The following is a 20,475-nucleotide window of genomic DNA, read 5'->3' as shown; positions in this document are numbered from 1 at the left end:
TTCCCCTTTCTAAATTGTAACACCATAGAGGATAAATGGAACCTTTATTCAACCGTAGCGCGTGAACTTAATTTTTTTCTCAAATTTATTTTATATCATTGTTAAATTATTCTAATTAACCGTATTTTCACACTTTTTAATTCTTTTTAATGTATATATGAGTCGTTCGCTCGAAGAACGACTTAAGTCGATTTAAGTTTTTGCAAAAAAAAATTGAATTAAAGATTCAACTGTGTGATTTGAGTTATTAATCATTATGTTATTCAGCTTTTATATATTTTAATATACACGTTCCTATTTTGCTGAGTAGCAAAATATTTAATAACTTGAATCATTTAGTTAAATCTTCAATTTTTTTGTGCAAAAACTTAAGTCGACTTAAGTCGTTCTTCGAGCGAACGACTCATATGTATAATCGTGCGATAATATCACATACAAACGTAATATCTCGTTGTAAAATATAATTAGAGTTATTTGTAATAATATAATGAACAAATTCAATAGAAAAATACAGCTTAGATCTCGAAACTCACAATTACGGACTGAATTTTACGGATTGAAAGAGTAAAAAAATATTTAAAAAATATAAAATTTTAAAAAACTGATATATATACAAATTGATTATTGTTATATATTTTTTTGTCTCTATATTTTTCCGAAAATGAAACTATTCGGAATATAAGATTCACACTGCGCTATGGCGTAGGTCTTGCGTTTCCTTTAAAGAGCGACTCATTAGCGACATTCCACGTCGTTGTCTGACTCATCAGTCATACTTCGGTCCGTACACTTTTGCATACCGAGACGGACGCAAAGTCACGTTGCGATATCACAATTCCACTTTACAATTTCAGATCTATCTCCAGATTAAAGATATGAAAAATATGAGATGTCATCCGAAAATTTTTATTCAATAACAGAGTTAAAATAATGGAGTTGAAATAATGTTCAATAATATAGTAATGTGTGTGTGTATTTTTTTATCATTTTATTTTTATTAAAAAAAAACATCTAAAACAATTTATAAAATAGTTACCTTGTACTTGTAACAAGAATATTTCATTAATTGTCTTAAGAGTTTTTATAGACTAAAGCTCACAGTTTTTACATAATATAAATTAGATAATCATCTAAAGTCTTTGGATTTATAAAATATAATCTTGCGTATTTTTCACGTAAGTACAATACGTATATTTACTCGCGATTGTTCTCGACACATTCAACATAAGGCCTAATGACAAGCCTATATATATATATACACAGGGTTGGGCAGATATGTATCTTAAAGTATCTGAGATACGTATTGAGCTATGTATCTTATTTAAATACATTATTTAAATATCGAATAATCAAGTATCTTGAATTTTGTAATTAATTATTTAATCTAAATGTATCTTGTATTTAAATGTATTTATGTAATTACATTACTATCCCGCGTGTGAAAAAGGCGTTTATAAAATTTGATACTAGTCTATGTTCTTCTGCTCCTGTAGAGAGACTGTTTTTTTTTTGCGGGATTTATACATTCGCCTACTCGTGGCCTTCTATCTGACAAAATGTTTGAAACATTGGTATTTTTAAAAGGCAATAAGAATTAACAAAGTTATAGTTTGTAGTGATAGTGATGACGATAAATAAATAGAGTATACTCTATGTATACTGTATTGAAAAACCTATACTTAAATTACTATAATATATGCTATTATATATAATATATAAATTATATAATATATATGCCATTATATGTCTATTATTTTAATTATTATTATTTTACGAAGTTTAAAGTTAAAATAAATGAACTTATCTCTCTTTCAAAGTGCTGATTTTACTTTTAATTCTATTTTCATACAATTCTACTTTCAATATATAATCAGGAAATTTGAAGAATAATTGTATTTGAAAGTATTTATAAATGTATTTAAATACAATTTGTATTTAAATATATGTCAAAACCAAAGTATTTAAATAGTATTTAAATATATATCAAAAAGTATCTTGTATCTTGTATTTAAATATTTTGTTTTGAAGTATCTGCCCAACCCTGTATATATATATATATATATATATATATATATCTCGCGTCGTCAGACACAGACGCGAGATTATATTCTTCGAACGAGAAACAGGAAACCCCTCCTCGATTGATAAAGGAATTAGTTTGCAGGGAGATAGGATCGCTCTTATCTACCTACATGTATCGAATCGGAGACTGAAGAAGATCTCCGCATCCGTCGAAGGCGTCGTAACGCGACGCGCGGTGAAACGAGATGTTTCACCGCGCCGGTGTTGCATCGGGATCACAATGCGCGCGTTGTTATGGTTTTTTTTTTTTAACGCGCGATGCACGTTGCTATTCTGCAGCGGGGCCGGATAACAGGATATACGGTGTCCGATGAACATCCCGCGCGACGCGGGGGCGGGGTCCCTCTCTCTTTCTCTCTCTCCTGTTATCGACCACGCGCGCGACACGTTTGCGCTAATAGATACACGCTCCTTTCGATATACTTCAACCCGATACCGGCACCACCGTCCGCATTAAATGGCATGTTCGCGAGCTTTTATAATCCGGCACGATGAAGCGGATACGCGGCTAAACCATTCGACGCGCGACTCGTCTCATATATACTACAGAAACACGATGAAAAATCGCATATTCCTGCGGGGTATAATGATAAAAATGTAATTATTATTTTTTAATATTTTTAGAGACAGAGAAACTTTATTTTTATTAAAATTTAATTTTCGCAAAAAAATTTGAATAATGAGAATAAAAGGGCGCAATAGATATAATAATAAAAAAAATTATTATTTTTTATTTTTGTAATTATTATTCTTAAATAATTTTAGAGATAGAGAGAGACGGAATTATATGATAGTACATTAGATTTTTTAAAAGTGAAGAACTTGATTTATATTCCAATGTTTCTCTATTAAAATACAGCATAGATATATACACACACAATTATATGTTATGAACTGTAACGAAATCGGTGGTGAGTCAAATATCTTTCACGAAGCGCACACAGGACACACCTATCCGCACCCTCCTGCTCCATCCCACGGGGGATAAAAATGACTTTGTACCGTGACAAAGTAACGTGACGCAGTGCACATTCAGTAGCCCGCAACGTGGGTTAGCGCCCGTATTAAGTGGTACCCCGGTCTATACACTGGAGGGATGCTGCCTTGACATTTAGGAGCGTGGCATTTAGCCCCGGTCTCTCTTCCCCCTCGTTAAACATCCCTATGCAATTTCCTATCTGATCACGGGACACCAATATTATTAGGAGAGAACAACATCTCCCACTCGCGCCTTCCCGGCTGACATGATGCCGTCATCAGAGGCGGCTCTATTAAAAGGCGAACTAAGTGGAAAAAAGAGGCGTCTGAGGACTTACGTATGCAAAAATCCCGATCGCGTGTGCGACTTTAATTATCACGGCTTACGAGATATATTCTTTCTCGCGTTTGATTTTAATATAATGCTCTACTTTTTATATAAAATCTTTATAAAAAAAAAATATTTCGTTAATATAAAACATATATTTTATTCACAGAAAGACCAATTTTGATAAAAATTACACATTCATAAAAGACTTGAACAAGAGCTCAATCTTTTTATTGATCTATGAATGCACAATACGTTGCATTTTAATTTTAGATATTTTGACCTCGGGTCTTAACAAGTCTAGAGCCATTTCTGAGGCTCATCTTTCATCCCCTTGTATGTTCTTCTCATACTCGGTTTTAATAGCTCACGCTGTGAATGAAATCTACTTTTGTGTCGAAACATATTTTAGACAGACTTGTACACGCGATGATAAAGGGAAGAGCCCTCTCTCCCAAATGAGATATATGGATGTGCGTATCAAATATATGATAACATGCAGTTACCATCAATATATTAATTTTTGCTGATGGATTATTATTTCACTATCACTATTTTCAAAAGAAACAAATCACTTTTCACATGTAAATAAAGTAACATAATAATAATTTACTTTATTATTATTATTGTTACATATATATTTCTTTTTTTTAATATTACTAAAAAAATTGTAGAACGTTATTTTATAAATTATATATTTGTTGGGGGAACTGCTTTGATTATAAATATAAATAAATATAATAGATTATGTATAAATAAATAAAACTATTTCTCAAAAAAATATATCGTAAATGTAAAATTAATATTTAAAAAATTCAAATTTAATACGAATCATTAAATCGCGTAAAAATGGAACGGTTTAGCATAAAACGAAATATGAAGTTGCGATAAATACAGTTTATGATTACCACAATTTTTGATTACGTCATTTACGACTGATCCTTTCGATCTCTCGGAGTCAGCTGCCTTTTTGAGTAGCCACCTTCGATGACGATAATAAATATCCATTAATGTAGCCGACGCGGGTAGGGGGATAGTTATCGCATCGCGAGCTACAGAGGCAGATGACTCGAAGAAGGTCCAGCTGCCTTCGATCACTAGCTTATTGTCGGAACCATCCGCTCTCGACGAAGATGCGAACAAACGGAAATAAAAAACGTTTTAAAAAACAGCTGATATGTAATTCGTAGAACGTTAAAAATTTTTGCGCGGAATGAAACATGTAAACGTGTGTGGTCACATGTAATTAATAATTCTAACTAATTAGAAATCGATCGGTACATTAAATTTACTAGAATAATTATTTTATGACAAATAATTATAGCTGGAATGTTTTTTCACGATGTGTATATAAGTTAAATCTTTTAAATATATATATATATATATATATATATATATATATATATATATATTAGAGAATAAAGTGATGCAATATTTTTTTAAATATAAGTAGACAGTATAATGACAATTCTCTCGTCTCGGGACGACGCTTTGTCTTCATGATAGTTTACTTCACTTTATATATTATCGACCGCAGCAGGTGATATCTCTCTATGAATACTGACTCACGTATACACAAATACACATACATCGATATGAGACTGAAAACACGTATATTTCGGAGAAGAAAACGGATGAAGGACGCGCTGTTGATACTTATCTCCTCTTTCATTAACTCTTTCGCTACTGAAGACGGCTGTAAGCAGTTTACACATTGTATCCTCACGTATTAAGAGCGTCAACAGGTGATTACAATATTTCTAAAAATAGCTACCAGTACAACTTGTGAGAAAAAAATAGATACCGTATATGTTATCTTTATCGATAAAACTTTTTTGTGTTCCAATTTTCTTAACACATATTAATAAGTTTCTTATTAATAAAAAATATATAATATTATATATTTATATATATTTCGGAGCTTCTCTTTTTTCAATACCACTCTTTTAATATATAGTCTACTAAAAAATTTCTCAAATCGATTTACATTAATTTTCAAGTTATTTAAAAATATCATTTTATTTTATCAGTTATAATCTACGAACACATATCGATATCGGTTTAAAATATGATCGCAGTGCGTTCCCATTCTTCGTAATACATTCCCCTCAAGGTTTATCGAGAGATTTAACGGTAAAAAAATGCCTGATATCAACTTGGCGACAATATTTGAAAGATTATCGTTTCAAATGACAAAAAGAAAAAAAAGATACAGACGTAGTCTGATCCGGCTGTGCATTGTTATCTCGGGTAGCAGGTGCCGCCTTACATACTCCAGGATGAACAGCACGCGTCGTAACAAGAACACTCTTAACTCTTTACACACGCGCAAACGCATTCCGCATCTGCAAGATGGTACGCGGCGGTTGCAGATGCGCGGACGACGACTATCTCGAGTGTAAGCGATAATGCTGTTGACCCGATCGATTATATTCAGAAGAAGTTACGCAAACAGGGCATATACTTATTCCCACATTTTTGACATTTTTTTTCCTCTAATTTATTTATTTTTCATAATTGTGTAATTTACAACTTACAAGATTCGAGTGTGGAATTTGGAACTATTTAGAATATAGATCTTTCACATAGAAACATTTTTCAGCTGGCTCCACAAGGGAGAAAATTACAAATAAAAACATTGCGCGGCTTTACTAATTTTTTTTTTTTTCTTAAAATAATGCTTTCGTCACGCAATAGGACTTATTTATTCGCACGTTTTTTAAATTTATGCTTATATATATTTTTTATAAATGTGCAATTTATAATTTACAAGAGTCGAGTATAAAATTTGGAATTCTTTAGAATACAGATCTGTGCTTCTCAGGAAAATTTTTTAGCTGGCTAAGACAAGAGAGAAAATTACAAATAATTTTTTAAAAAAGATTATGTGCCTTTGTTAATTTTTTTCTTAAAACAATACTTTCGTCATACAAACAAGGCATACTTATTCGCACATTTTTTTTACTTATGCTCTAATTAATTTATTTTCATAAATATATAATTTACAATTTACAAGTATGGAATTTGGAATCTTAGAATACAGATTTGCCTCTCACACAGAAAATTTTCTTAGCCGGCCTTACAAGAGAGAAAATAACAAATAATTTTTTTTAAAATTACGCGTCTGTGCTAATTTTTTTTCTGAAAACAACGCTTTCGTCACGCTTTCGTCTGATGGATCGATTGACGCAGGCAATTAGTCGCCAGCGATCGATATCTCGCGTACGTCAAATGTATTATATGATGGTGGCGACGGCGGCGGCGGTCGTTTCACCGTCTCCGATTCTCGGAGATAAAAGGGTCGAGATCAACGGCCCAGACAGACGGAGGATCTCGCGGTATTCACATCTTGAAAGCTGCCGGCACGCGCCTGCAGCAAGGTGTGCCTCTCACTTTATTCATCCACCTCCGGTCTTCGGGCGCAGGAGCAGCTGTTGCCGAGGCCGGAGCGCATGGCGCGTGCCACCAGGTACCTATATAATAAACCGGGAGATAATGTCAGGGTGCGCGGCACTATGCCACCGAGAGAGGACCCTTCGCGGAGTTGCAAGTCGATCGGCTAGCGAAACAGAGAGAGGGGCGAGGGAGAGGGAGAGAGAGAGAGAGAAAGCGCGCGGAAACTTTTTAGCTTCTACACATACGATCGAAGGGAGATCGCTGACTTTGTGACGTGGCACGTAGGTGGGTGCGAAAACTTGATCGCCTTGGATCGGACAACATTAATTCGCTTGTCCGTCTCTCTAGGCCCAGGTGCCCAGTGCCGCAGATTTTTCGCTCCTTCCTTAGTCTATGCCCTTACTTGAGTCCTAATTTTAACGCGTTCGTTGACATTAAGATCCCTCTATCGATATTCCTAAAAACCTTTAAATGGAAGGAAAGAAATATCCCCCAGCAATTGTTTATTTGCAAAAGATATTGAGACCTTTTATTTAAATGTGTTGAAAAATGAGTAAGAGAATTTCACGATTAGTTTCAATAAATAACATAACAAAGATTTTATATCAAATACAATTCGTATTTTTTAAAGAGTATGTTCTTTTTTTTATTTTGTTGAATAATGATAAATTAATAATGTAAAGATTTAAAATGTTATTATAATGAGTATTGATTTTCTTCTCTCGTTAACGATACACGAACATAATTATAGACACGCATATAGAAATCATCTTTCCACACCCATTATTGGTTGCCTGTTAACTTAAAATTAATTATCTAATGCCATTATAACATCTGTTATCACTCTTACGAGCATAACTTTACCTTCATTCATTATATTGTATGACATTTGTTTCCAATTTCTTAAATCAAAATTAAAGATAAATTCTGTTTAAAGTTGCTTCTTTCTCTCTGCCTGTTATAGAAGCGATGTGTTGGAAATAAGTTACTACATGACTCAATACAAAAGAATTAAAAGCTTGCAAGTAAAAAGTTGAGATTAAAATTTGAAAAATATAATTTGAAGATTCTATAATGTCTACTTTTTAAAATAAAAGCGTTAAATCATATTTGTTACGCATATCCCGTAAGTCGATTTAAACACCCTATCTAACATAAAATTTCGCGTATGCCTCTTCGATATTATTTTCATCGTCTCGATATCGAAGACAAGGTATTATTTCGTATTACATATGGGACATCTCATATTATACGCGCGAGTACCAGCAACAACACCGTTTAGTATAACTGTAATGTTACTTTTTTTTTTACAAGTGACTAACCGCGCTTACCGATATTCGCTCTATATCAACCTGCAATAATCATCTCCGGATCCGTGAAAATCCCCGTTTTTTTCTTCGTCAATTGGTTGAAATCGATGGAATTTTCACGTCGACGATTTTCCACTTTGCGTCAACTGTAAGAAAAACGGCACAATTTGGATCCGAAATTTATTATCTTAATCATCCGATAGAAATAACTTTTTAATGCTATAAAATTTTTCAATAATTAACTTTAATGTCCTTTTTAGACTAGATAGTAAAATATTTGCAGGTTGAATTATATAAATATAATCTTAAAAGTCTGGGATCGAAGATTCTTTTTTTTTAAATCCGTGGATCTTAATTTATCGGATGATAACGTATGAATTTATTCTTCAATTCTTGACCCCTTGACCAAGAATCGAGGGATTGATGGGTCAAGAGACTTCCGTTACTGTCGCGAAGTAGGTCTGGCGTGACAACGGTCTTTTTCTAAGTAGCGGCTGCTACGTCGACCTGCCATACAAACCAAGATATCGGGCCGCGACCGTCGCAGCTTTACATCTGGCGAATTTGCAAAATGATCACGCGTATATCCCGCGGTGATGCGCGCTGCATCAGCCGCTGACATCTCTCCGTCAGTTTTAAGACAGGAGCAGTATATGATTCACGTTTCGCGCGCGCGATAAGCCGAGGATTATCAAAGCATTGACGAACGATATGATTCGTCTTGATACGACTGTACTTATCTCGATGAGATTAGAGCGCAATTTTGAGAATAAATTGCGAAACATAATCGCACATATAGAAATTTTTCAAGCGAAATAAGAGATTTGTGAAATTGTACATTTTAATATATAAATATAACAATAATATTAATATATTATTCTCAAGTTTTTTAAATAAGTTATTTACATTCTTTTCAACTCTGTACATGGATCCATAATATTTTCTTTATAAATTAAAAATTATATGAAAAAAAATAGAGTCGATTGTGTTTGAGACGCGAGAATAAGAGATATTGCAGCTTCCAAGTAATTTTACTCGATGATTTGTTTTATTATACTTTTCTATTTTCTTAATTATCAGATTTAATTATGGTGTATGGCATATCTATAAGTTCAACGAAAGAACGAATTGACGTACCGAAGCAACATTCACCGGCAAGAGAATCGGCTTTTAAATCCCGTTAAGCATTTAATTTCGGACGTTTCGTTCGCGCGCCAGCATATGGAGGCACCCGAACGCGTGCGATGACCGCTCATGCGGGTGCCGACGTTTACATTATGCACTTTGAAGCCCAGCCCGATGTGTTAATGAATACGCACGAGCTATTTCGATACATCACGTTCTGTTCCTTTGACTTAAAAAAAACTGGAGTGCATTGCATACGAAATTGCAATCTCTCTCTCTCTCTCTCTCGTGGAAAAAAATTTACGATAAAATAATCAAAAAGTAGAAAAAAATCAGAAAAAATGTTGAATATAACATTTAAGATAGATCGCCAGAATATCATCAGAAGTATCCGAAACCTGTCATTAACCCGAGCGTCTGCGCGAGAAATTTAATCCTCGACACACAAATCTCCATGTTTCTTTCATCTCTCGCGTGGTCCTTGATCCGCGGACCTAAGGTAGCCAACCAAGGGACTCGCGTGCGCGTTAGATGCTCGCACGAGTCGCGTGGAGACGCACATATATAGGTGGAGGAGATAGGTGGGTTTAGCGGGCAGGCGAGCAAAAGCAAGCAGGCGAGCGAGAGCTGGCAGGCAGGCAGGCAAGCAGGCAGGCAGGCAGGCAGGCAAACGGGCAGGTGCAACGCTGATGTTGCCTGAGGACTGAAACAGCTGTCGTCTTGCCGTGCCCTACTGCAGGCGCACGCGCCGACCGCATCCGCATTTACATTACCTTGCGTTACCATTCTCTCTCTCTCTTTCTCCCGGTTTTAATCGGCATCTTCGCGTAACGGTCGTCGATCCCGCGGCGGATGAACGTTTCCTAGAAAAACCGACCCGATCCCGCCCGATGCGTCGCGACGCGACGTGCAGAACGCCCGCGTCTGCTGGTCACGGCATATATCGATCGACACTCACTCGCAGTATATCTGTATATTTCTCCCCCTTTTTCTCCGGCTGGCTGCTGTCCGCTCACGCGAGAGAGATACCTACCTATATCTACGTATGCGGATGTTTTTTTTTTAATTATGCATCGCGCGTCGGATAGGAGGAGTGAGTCTGAAACGATATATTGCGAAAATGTTGTGTACGTAGAATTGTAGAGAGATTGATGATTAGACTAATTGTTTGTTTCAAAAGAATGAGATATACACGGCTTGGACAAGCTATTACAAGCAGAATATAATCTACGTAATTTGTTTAATATTATTTAGGCTCAATAAGATTTTTTTTTTTTAACATTTCCCCGGCAGATGTTATATGATGTAAAATTTTTATTGTGCATTTTTCTTTTTCGCTCATTTATTTAATATTATTTTTTTATTGTAATAATTTATATTTTTTATTCTAAGAATCGCGTTTGAATACGGTACAAGATTTATTGGATACAAATTTTGCGATCATATTTCATTTTATACTACTTTTGAATATTTTTGTGATTCGCAATTTAAAAATTCTTAATGTACATATATATAATACCTATAAGGGTGTTTTTTATAGTTGTCACCATTGCACCTGTAGTCCTCTCTCAGGTTGGGAACTCCAGTTGGAACGGTTCATTGGCCGAGGGATAACGCATTCCATCCCTTCATAAGCGCGGGGAGATGAAGGTGAATGAGAAAGAGGGGCAGTCCTTGTCAAGGGCTTTCGAGAATAGCCTTTGCTGTGAAAAGGAACGGTGAAAAGGGGCGTAAATGAAAAAGCCAATTCACCGTTTTATTGCAGGTCATTTCACCATGTTTTCGGTGAAACTTCTTGCAATAAAAAAAAATTTTCGGCAACTATATAACGGTCCTCGATCCCTTAGTAAAGACAAAAAAGTTTTTTTTTTTTTCCTTTATCTTCGTATTTCATAGCGCTCATTGAAGGGATAGAATATTACTATCCGGCCAATGAACCAACTCGAAACTTTCTAACGAGGGAGGACTACAGGTGCAATGGTGGCAGCTGTAAAATCACCCTTACAGGAAACTTTGAAATTCGCGACATATATTACTGATATTCACAAGATGGAGATAGAATAAAATTTTCAGATCAATCTCGTATTAAAACGTGAAATTGTTTAAGGTAAAATAAATTGCAAATTTAAAATAAGGGATACATAAGGAAAACAAAAAAAAAAAAAAAAACTATTTTCAAGTTTATATACATATATATTTTAATTTTTCATAAAAGTCTGTCTCTCTAAAAAAGCCACTACTTCTCAGAAAAGAAGAAAATTATGAAATATGTAAGAGGAAATATTTTAGACGTATTCTCGTTAGAAACGTCATTTTGAACATATATAAACTCTGGCAATCTCTTATCAAATCTAATTTTCACCGGGAGAAATTAGCAATGTGTGCACACAACTGTAGAGAGAACGTTTGCGCGTTCGAATGTAAAGAACGCAAAGTTTGGTAATCGCAAAAATATTCTGCCTCTCTATATCAGCTCTCTGTTTCTTTCCGCGTATGTGCTTATCTGCCGCGTTGATCATGCTGTTACGGTTTACGTATAGCGAAGCATGTGAAATTAACAAAACAGGCAGCTTATACTTTGTACCGCGGATTTTACGAGCGAGGTAGAGTTGTTTTTTCTAAATTATCAGCGCGATATTTTTTTTCTCAGATTGGTAAATCATCGAAATAAAGAAGTTCTGAAATCATCTCTCTCCCTCTCTCTCTCACTCTCTCTCTCACTCTCTCTCTCACTCTCTCTCTCACTCTCTATGATATGTCATCATTTTTTAGAAAATTACATATATCTTCACGGTTTAAATCGTCTGTACTCATAACATTACACTCGTACGCAGTTGTGAAAATTATAAATTATGTCATTTAGTCATTTTCACATCCTATTAAGAGATAAAAAATGCAAGTTATACATATAATCTTTCTATAATATATTTATATAATCTTTCTCTCTATGTGCACTTTTTAAAATATTATTTAAAAAATATTTTATTGTCTAAACAGAATATACAAATGAATTTTTCTCTAAACAAAGATACCCAGCAAAAATAAGTTAAACGCATCTGCTTATAAGAAAAAGACACATGAAAAATATCCAGTCTCGAATAACTTCTCTCTCCGGAGAACGTTGCTCCCGATTTTGATTAGCTGACAACAATATCCGGGCGTGACCGGTGAAAGGATTAGCGCGGTTGCGTTTCCTAGAAAACTTTCCATGAGAGAATCAAAACGGAGTATCGCGGAGCTCCGTGGAAAGCCATTATGCATTATGCAACGTATGGAGGAGTCGCTGCTCGAGAGACCCGAGGACAAAAGGAAAAAGAAAAAAAGGGAACACGAATAGCCGATACGCCGTTTATCGCTATCGTCGGGAGCGGGAGTCTTTTTTTTTTTTTTACCTCCTACACCTTCGTCACGTAAAGTCGTCAAACGAGAATGCGACATAAGCGCATGCATCGGCGCTCTTATCGGCGCCCGCTCTTGTTTCCCCTGTTCGATGATTATGCGTAGAGTCACCAGGACAGGACAGTACTCTCTTCGAAGATATGATACATATTTCTTTTTTTTTTTTTTTTTGTGTGGAAGACGACGACAATTCCGAATCCCCTGCGGTTATGTCGCGCGATATCGTGTGCGCTCCTGATTTCGAAATTATTGTGTAACTTGGAAATTATTGGACATACATTATCCATAGCGTTATTGTCTATAGTCTTTATTTTTCCCCCCGAGAGAACACGGTATTGTTATTATCTATCAAATATTCACATCAGCTATCTTTTTATTACATTTCTCGATTATTAAATTTTTACTGCGGCCAGTTGATCTTATTTTCATTCTTCAGATATGTGTGCGCGTTCGTTCTAAGAGCACTCTCATTCTCACCGCGCCTTTCGCTTTCCTCAGAGACTTGCGCAGAAAAACTATAATCGGCGCGCTCTAACGCGTCATTAAAGGTCGGAGATTCCCGAATCGTACGGGGCAATTTGGCCATAACAGAGCAGGTGGCCGCACGGTGTAAACATGGCGAAATATGCCTCCTGGAGGCAACACAATAGCGGGTGTGAGCATCGGCGGTAGCGCGATTCCTCGTGGCTCTTTCGAGACAGAAAGAGAGAGAGAGAGAGAGAGAGACGCGCCGGTTTCCTCTAGCCGGTGAAAAAAGGAAAACCAAGATCACGTGGCATGTGCGGAGTGAAAGCGCGGAGAGCTATAAGGCTGGATGCGCCTTAGTTAACGATCGGCGTGGCCAATAAGAGATGGTAGTAAGTAGTATAAGGGCGCCCCTCATCGGTCATCATAATATATCGCTGCGCTACATTATATTGCGAAAATCTCGTGCATGGATGCTATCCAGCGTGCTGTTGCAACCGCAACACGAATATGGATATTTCGCATTGCGTCGTCGCAGCGTAGTGAGAGAGCTTTGATCGAATAAAATAAGGCCAACAACGCACACACGCGTTGCATTAGTAAATTCAATCGCTTTCAGCGGACGGTGACTTTACCGCAACTTTAATTGCAGCGACGTGTTTGATGAAAGAATATAAAGCGTTCCGTAATTGGCGCATCGATAATAATTAACGTCGTAATGATGATTGAATTATAAATTATACGTTTTCGGGCGAAATACAGAATATTTCGTATATACATAATATTCATAATATTAATATATTCATAATACATAAATATTTATAGCAATTAAATTAATTTAATTATATGATGTAGAATTTACATATTATAATATATTTTATATATTATATATTTATATATAAATCTATGTTTTCATTATAGATATATATTTTATATAAAATATAAAAAAGAGAATGTGCAACTTATTTTTATCTGTTTCTGCAGAGGTTTATAGTTTATATTAATATTTTTATATTATTAACATTTTACTGATTCTCGATATATTTTTATAATTTTATCTGCGTTCATTTTCTCTCTGACAGAAGCATTATACATATACACTACATTATACATATATACATTACATATAATAAAAAATTATATCACAGCAATTTACGAAGATTTAATATATATTCGATATATTTTTATATTTATTTTCCAATTTTTAATAACGCGCCATCGACATTATTTGATTTCTACGAGTTCAAGGTGCTTAAAATATCTAACAGAAAGAAAAAAAGAAAGAAAGAAAGAAAGAATACACATAAAACAGAAAAAATGCAAACGCGCGCTTCGCGTCCCTGCGCGTAAGCGAGCAGCGATATTTACATAACAATCGCGGATCACGTAACCGTCTTTGCCTTCTCCCGTTGCGTCCGTCGGTCTATCTGTAGGTGTCGCGTACCGATATTCCGTATATATACGCGACTTGGAAAGTCAAGTAAACGCCTCCTCTTGCGCGAATCGCGTTATTTCAGCGCGATACAATTGAAAGTACCGAACAGTCTCGAACTTGGAGCAAGAAAAGAGGAATCGCGAATAACTCCGTTATTGCATCTACTACGATAATTTTTAATTTTAAACGATTCATTTTTAACGTAAATATAAATTTTTATCGATATGACAAAGCTTTTTATGACGATTTCCACGATTATCAGCAAAAAAATTATATAATATTTAATATATATGTGTATACATATATTTAATATAAACTTTCCTTAATTTGGAAAAAAACAATGAAAGGGGAAAATAACTTGAATAGCACATTGTCCCTTTATTAATATCCTGTACGCATATTTTCTTAATTCTATATAATAAAATGATATTGATGAACTCCTGAAAATATCGAATTTGTATTAACAATGTTATTATATCGCTATACGCACATTAGTAGGTATTTAAATTTAACGATCTGATTAATAATCTGATTCAGAGCCAAAAACGGTGGCTACACGATTATATAGATAAGGGCGTGATTATCGGTTTTAATTGCGTTATAGCGTGATGAAGCGGCAAAACACTTTAGATGAGCTATGCGAACAAAGTCGACTATTCGTGACGTGTGAGCTTGAACTTGAGATCACATTCCACTTAACGCAGACATATATATACATATACATAAGGCTGAGTACGTAATAATACAAGTACCACGTGACAGATAAGAATTTATCCCGTGGACGAAATTGTTTAATCGCGTTCAAATTTGCAAACGCTACATCATTATGTTGGTACTCTGGAGTCATAGTAACCAATGATATTCTGCTTGGAAATATATACAAATAATATATGAAAAAGTTTATATTTTTGTTTGCAAAAATTACATTTTGATTGTCAAATTATTTGAAAAATATAAGTACAAATATTCTTGAACATTAAAAATGTTTAAATGTATAAAAATAAAATGTTGTGTACTTGTGTGACAAACTTATAAAAAGAAGTTTATTTTGATATTCTAACCGATTCTCAGAGGCTATATTTAAGAAAACTTTATATCTAATATGTATATAATATCCTTAAACATTTTCCGTAGTTAATGGCATAATGTCTATCATTAAAAGAAAAGCTCAGTTGGTCAAGGACTCTCGAACGTAATAGTGACACACGCAATGATGTAGCGGCAGAAATCAATAATCTATGACAGGATAATGGTGACCTAAACTACCCCTTTCGATATCTTGTATAAAAGTTATGATATCTTTATACACTCGCGCTTGTAAGAGCGAGATCCCTCGCGATACTCGAAGAGAGCATTAATAAAAGTAACGAGAAAAAAAATTGATGAAAATTAAAAATACTCATGATTAATCGCGATTAGAATACCTTACTCCGATCGCGCTATAAGACTTCACTTAGTCGTATGAGATAGATAAAATACATGAATATCGGACTCTCTCGCGCAAGAACATCATTAAGCTCTTTCATCGTGTTCGATCCATCAACACGAGCGACCTGGCGCGGATCGCTAAAAGAAATTAGAATAACGCGACGTGGCCATTTCCAGCCACGTCCATCGAGGACACAATTCGAGGAAAGAAATAACGAGAGAGGGCGAGAGGGTGTTTTCCGAGGATATTATGTGGGGACGATTCATCGCGATGACGCGAAAAGGGTGGCAGAGAGAAAGAGAGAGGGGGACAACAATATCCCGGGATAAAATTGATTCCCGCATGTGTGATGGCGCATCAATGGCCCCAAACAAATCGTCAAAGTGATTTTATGTTGTGGCCGGTATCGCGATGGCAACCCGCCCCGGCCATCATGGTAACGCCGCTGGCTCACATTCGGGGGATTTAATTCACAAACGTGTATACGCGGACGTCTCTACGGTAGCCCCTTTATTTAGAGATAGTCCAGCCGGCGTAGAGAACAGCGACGTGTACATTTATTTTTCCGCCGCTCTCTCGCACTCACGAAAGAGGTCGAAGGGCTAAAAAGGGAAGAGGGAAGAGCGACGAAAAAGGGGGCGCACGAGATCGCGAGGGAGAGGAGAAAAAGGGGTGAGAGAAGAGGAAAGAGACAGGTGGATGGGTGGATGGAAATGGGGGAAAAGTCACGGAGAGGGCCGCTCGCGAGGGGCGGAAAGAGGGATGGCGAGGGTGAGGGATGGAGGGAATAAAAAAAGGAGAGCGAGCTGCTACACCCCACGTGTGTGTTTCTCTAACGTCGCCATGACGACCCTCCGGCGCGGCGGTTCGTTACAGTAATGGGTTGGGAGAAACAGCGCCGGGAGGCGCGCGCTCGAGTCTCCCACGCTTGTCGGGGACACCTGCTTCAACCGCGATTATCCCGTTGAAAGAGACGGAGAGACGGCTCTATCAGGCGAGAGATTTCGCTCGATCTGTCCCGCTATATTTCCCATTTTTTTCGTATCACTGATATTTCACGTCTTTACACTCTGCACTGTCATGTTATAGCCCTTGATCTAGTCCTTTGAACCGACGTATTTTTAGACTGATATAAAAAAATTATCTAATACATTAACCGGAATGTTAATACATTTTTGTTGCTCTTATTTTACCTATATACGAATCAACCGACTTTTCCTCGGTAGTAAATCTAATCGCAATCGCTGTAATAAACTCACGTAGCATTGTTGTTGAAACATATGTACCTGCTCGATTCGCGTGTGAGGAAAGTTTTCTCCGCTTTTAATGAAATTCCACGGTTACGAGAGAGATTATCTTGCATAAAAAATCCAAATTACTATTTTTTGTCAAATAAATGAATTAGAGATTGAAAGATAATTTTGTTTTAGTCGAGAAAATTATTATTCTCCCTCTTTTTCTTTTTCTCTATCTTTATCAAAGCAAGATTATTATAGTATTATAATTTTTCGTAGAAAATTTATATTTGGAAAATTGCCAATAAAAACTTTTAAGGCCAGAACAATCTTCCGAAACTCGTGACGACGACGAAGTAGCATGAACATTTTTTTCGCAGACGCTGCTGCGTCGAAGTGGCATACATGCGGAAATCCATGATCGAAGTAGCGACATGAAAATCTCGCGTGACAATTTTTATCTGAAATCGCGTCCACTATACCATTATATCCGAAACGTGAGCTCGTGCGAGAAATTGTAGGAAGATAACTTCTCACGCATCACTCACCGTTAGACTATAAAAATTGCTTTTTGTCTCTTTTGTATTGATAATAAATATCAGTAGAAAAACATTTACGCGCGTTTCAATACACGATTTTCTTAAGTCCGTTTGTTGAAATCGAGCTGGGAATAAATTGCGCCGATTTGCATCAAATCTAATTAATTGAGCTCTCTGCAATAAAATTTTCTCATGCGAGAAGTAGGAAAAAATATAGAATATTTATATTCTATATGTATAATTTTATATATATTTTATATAAAAATTCTATATAACATATATATGTAATTATTATTTTATAATATTCTATATATATTTTATATATATAATTATATTCTAAATATAATTTTATTATTTATATCTTAATTTATTGTAATCAATTTATATAATTAATATAATTAAACTACATAACTATAATTAGAGCATATAATATAATCACACTTTATCTTTCTTAGAAAAAAGAGAATGGGGGGGGATATAACTAATTATTCTAATTACACTTTATATATACGTAACGTGTCGTTATATAAGATCACTCTATCTTGAATTTTCCAATTATCTCCCTTACTCTTCTCTCCCGTTACATTTTACCTCTCATTATCATTCACGCAATAACTTGAAAACGCCCGAGTATCGCGATCTCGAGGCGACGCAAATAAAGTTAGCATATCGTCAACCACCGTTACAAGTCGCTTCCTGACGTCGTCGTCGCTGCTCGCGATTACGTTCAAACGGAGCGGTAACGAAATAGATTCGCGGCTGACCAAAGTGGGACAACGTCTCTCGATGGGCACGCGAAAAGCCGACTTCCGGTCTCTCTCTCTACGCACTTCTTCGTGCGTCAAAGACACGCGCGTTGTTCATCACCTCTCGGGTCGATCCCTCGTTATATCTGCATTTTTTTTTTTTTTCGCGACGCTGATGTCGTGTCTCGTTGCCGAGTTCGACTCGGCCTTTCCCACACGTGGGATTGTTTACGGTGACCTCTGACTCCGTTCGGCGCGCACGTCGCAACATCATCGTTACATTCACGCAAATAGCCGCCCGATATACACGAGGCTAATCAGGACTCGACGCTTTTCCTCTGCCCCTGCCTCATGAATTCGCATGAATATTAATCGTCGCGCGAGTTCGATCATTCATTGATCTCCGGGGTCGCCCAGGATGCTCTCTACGCTGCTCTGATTATAGCCAACGTGTGAACGTCGATGTCTGCGCAATGTTCGCTTTTAAGTTATATCGCGATTTTCAGGCTTTATTTATTGGATTTTTTTTCTTACTTGTCGATACCAAAATATGCGTGTTTATCGATACGATAATCGTAGCAATTGCGAGTAGAGAGAACGTGTAGTGCATATATTTATTGCATATTTATTTATTTCCTTATTATATATTTTTTTTCGAGACGATCTTTTAATTTCACTTGCTGTACCTGTATGTATATTTTGTATATGTGTGTACATATCACACTTTTTCAAATATTTCAGTGTTAAGCAGATTACAGTCAAGTATTCTCATGGATCGGTTGATAAGACGTAAGCAGTTAGCAAATCAAAAAATGTTGATTTGCTTATTGTTTACGCTCTTCTGTTTACATTTTTCCATGTGCCATGGTCTTTACATGTCATAGCATTACACATGGAATTTACAAATAGAATTCTGCCTTAAATTTTATCGCGAATTACAGATCGTCTAAAATCGGACTTTAAACGTTAGCGTTTTATAAGTGCTGCGCATAAAATTTATTAAGAAAATTGTAATTAAAATTTAATGGGTGTGTTGAGAGATTTCTTAAGTCAATCGAAATGAAAAATTTCTATGATTTACATGCGTGTCATTTTTCTCTCAGTTAGTCTCTATAGATAATATCGTGAAATATGTTTTTCGTACATCTCACACACACGCACGCGCACGTGCGCGCAGAAACGGAGACCACACATTTATGTGAACATGCAGTATTTAAGGATCAAGCGTATGCAAAACAGTCTGTTACCACGCAGATAGTCTGTCGCGTCACAGGGCAGCACACCGGACGTTCGGTCTGCAAATTTATGTTAATCGGAACGTATCAGTGGTTCTGGAAGCTTAAACAGACCAACGGCGACGTTTGGCTTTATTTTGTTTCAATGACTAACAATGAGAACGTGTAAGCATTGCGATGCTGCACGAATGGCGATAACATTCCATGTTTATGTGCATATTAGTGCGTCTTTAATCTTATTAGTAAAAATTGTTTATTCTAAGCAAGAATTAGCCTACTATGCAAAATTAAGCAGTAGTTTAAGAATATCGATAACTAAATTATGCCTTATGTAATAGATACTTAATTTCATGCATATTATTTGGGAGTCTCCAATTTCAAATTTAAAAGAACATTAATAAAATAATCACAAAATAGAGCAATATCATTTGTTGAAAGATTTTGTCAACAAACTGCAGGCATTTCAAATATTAACGTTATTACATTATAACATTATTTTTATGCGTTCTTATAATGAAATATATCTCGTATAAGATATGAAAGACCGACTTAAAGTTTTTCCCACGCAGATAAGACCTAAAAACCTAAGAGACCTAAGATGTTAAGAGTTTACTCTCATTGTCAGTGTTTCTTCCCAATATCATCATGGACATATTTGTCCATGGACAGATAGACTGACAATGTCTGTGGACAATTGTCTGTGGATCGTGCACAGGTATTTTTAAAAGTTCCTCTAATCAATAATATCTCTCTATCTCTATAATATTGCACCA

At 35.8% G+C, this 20,475-nt stretch overlaps 1 protein-coding gene and 1 long non-coding RNA gene across 3 annotated transcripts in view; one reads left to right on the top strand and one right to left on the bottom strand.

Annotated features, from left to right (window-relative positions):
- The window catches only part of LOC145935932 (uncharacterized), a 90,792-nt gene that overhangs the window by 8,892 nt on the left and 61,425 nt on the right, over positions 1–20,475 (top strand). The gene's annotated exons all lie outside the window — the stretch shown is intronic.
- LOC145936317 (uncharacterized) lies at positions 5,907–10,160 on the bottom strand. The gene is made up of 3 exons (XR_014425372.1): positions 9,993–10,160; positions 8,116–8,240; positions 5,907–6,861 (listed from the first exon to the last, which is right to left on the bottom strand). It is a non-coding gene; the product is annotated as an uncharacterized LOC145936317 (long non-coding RNA).

Source organism: Prenolepis imparis, unplaced genomic scaffold, assembly GCF_030444845.1.
Source record: "Prenolepis imparis isolate NDT839.2.m4 unplaced genomic scaffold, iyPreImpa1.0 SCAF_5, whole genome shotgun sequence".
In the NCBI taxonomy this organism is placed as follows: Eukaryota; Metazoa; Arthropoda; class Insecta; order Hymenoptera; family Formicidae; genus Prenolepis; species Prenolepis imparis.
This window is presented reverse-complemented; position numbering and strand designations above follow the sequence as displayed.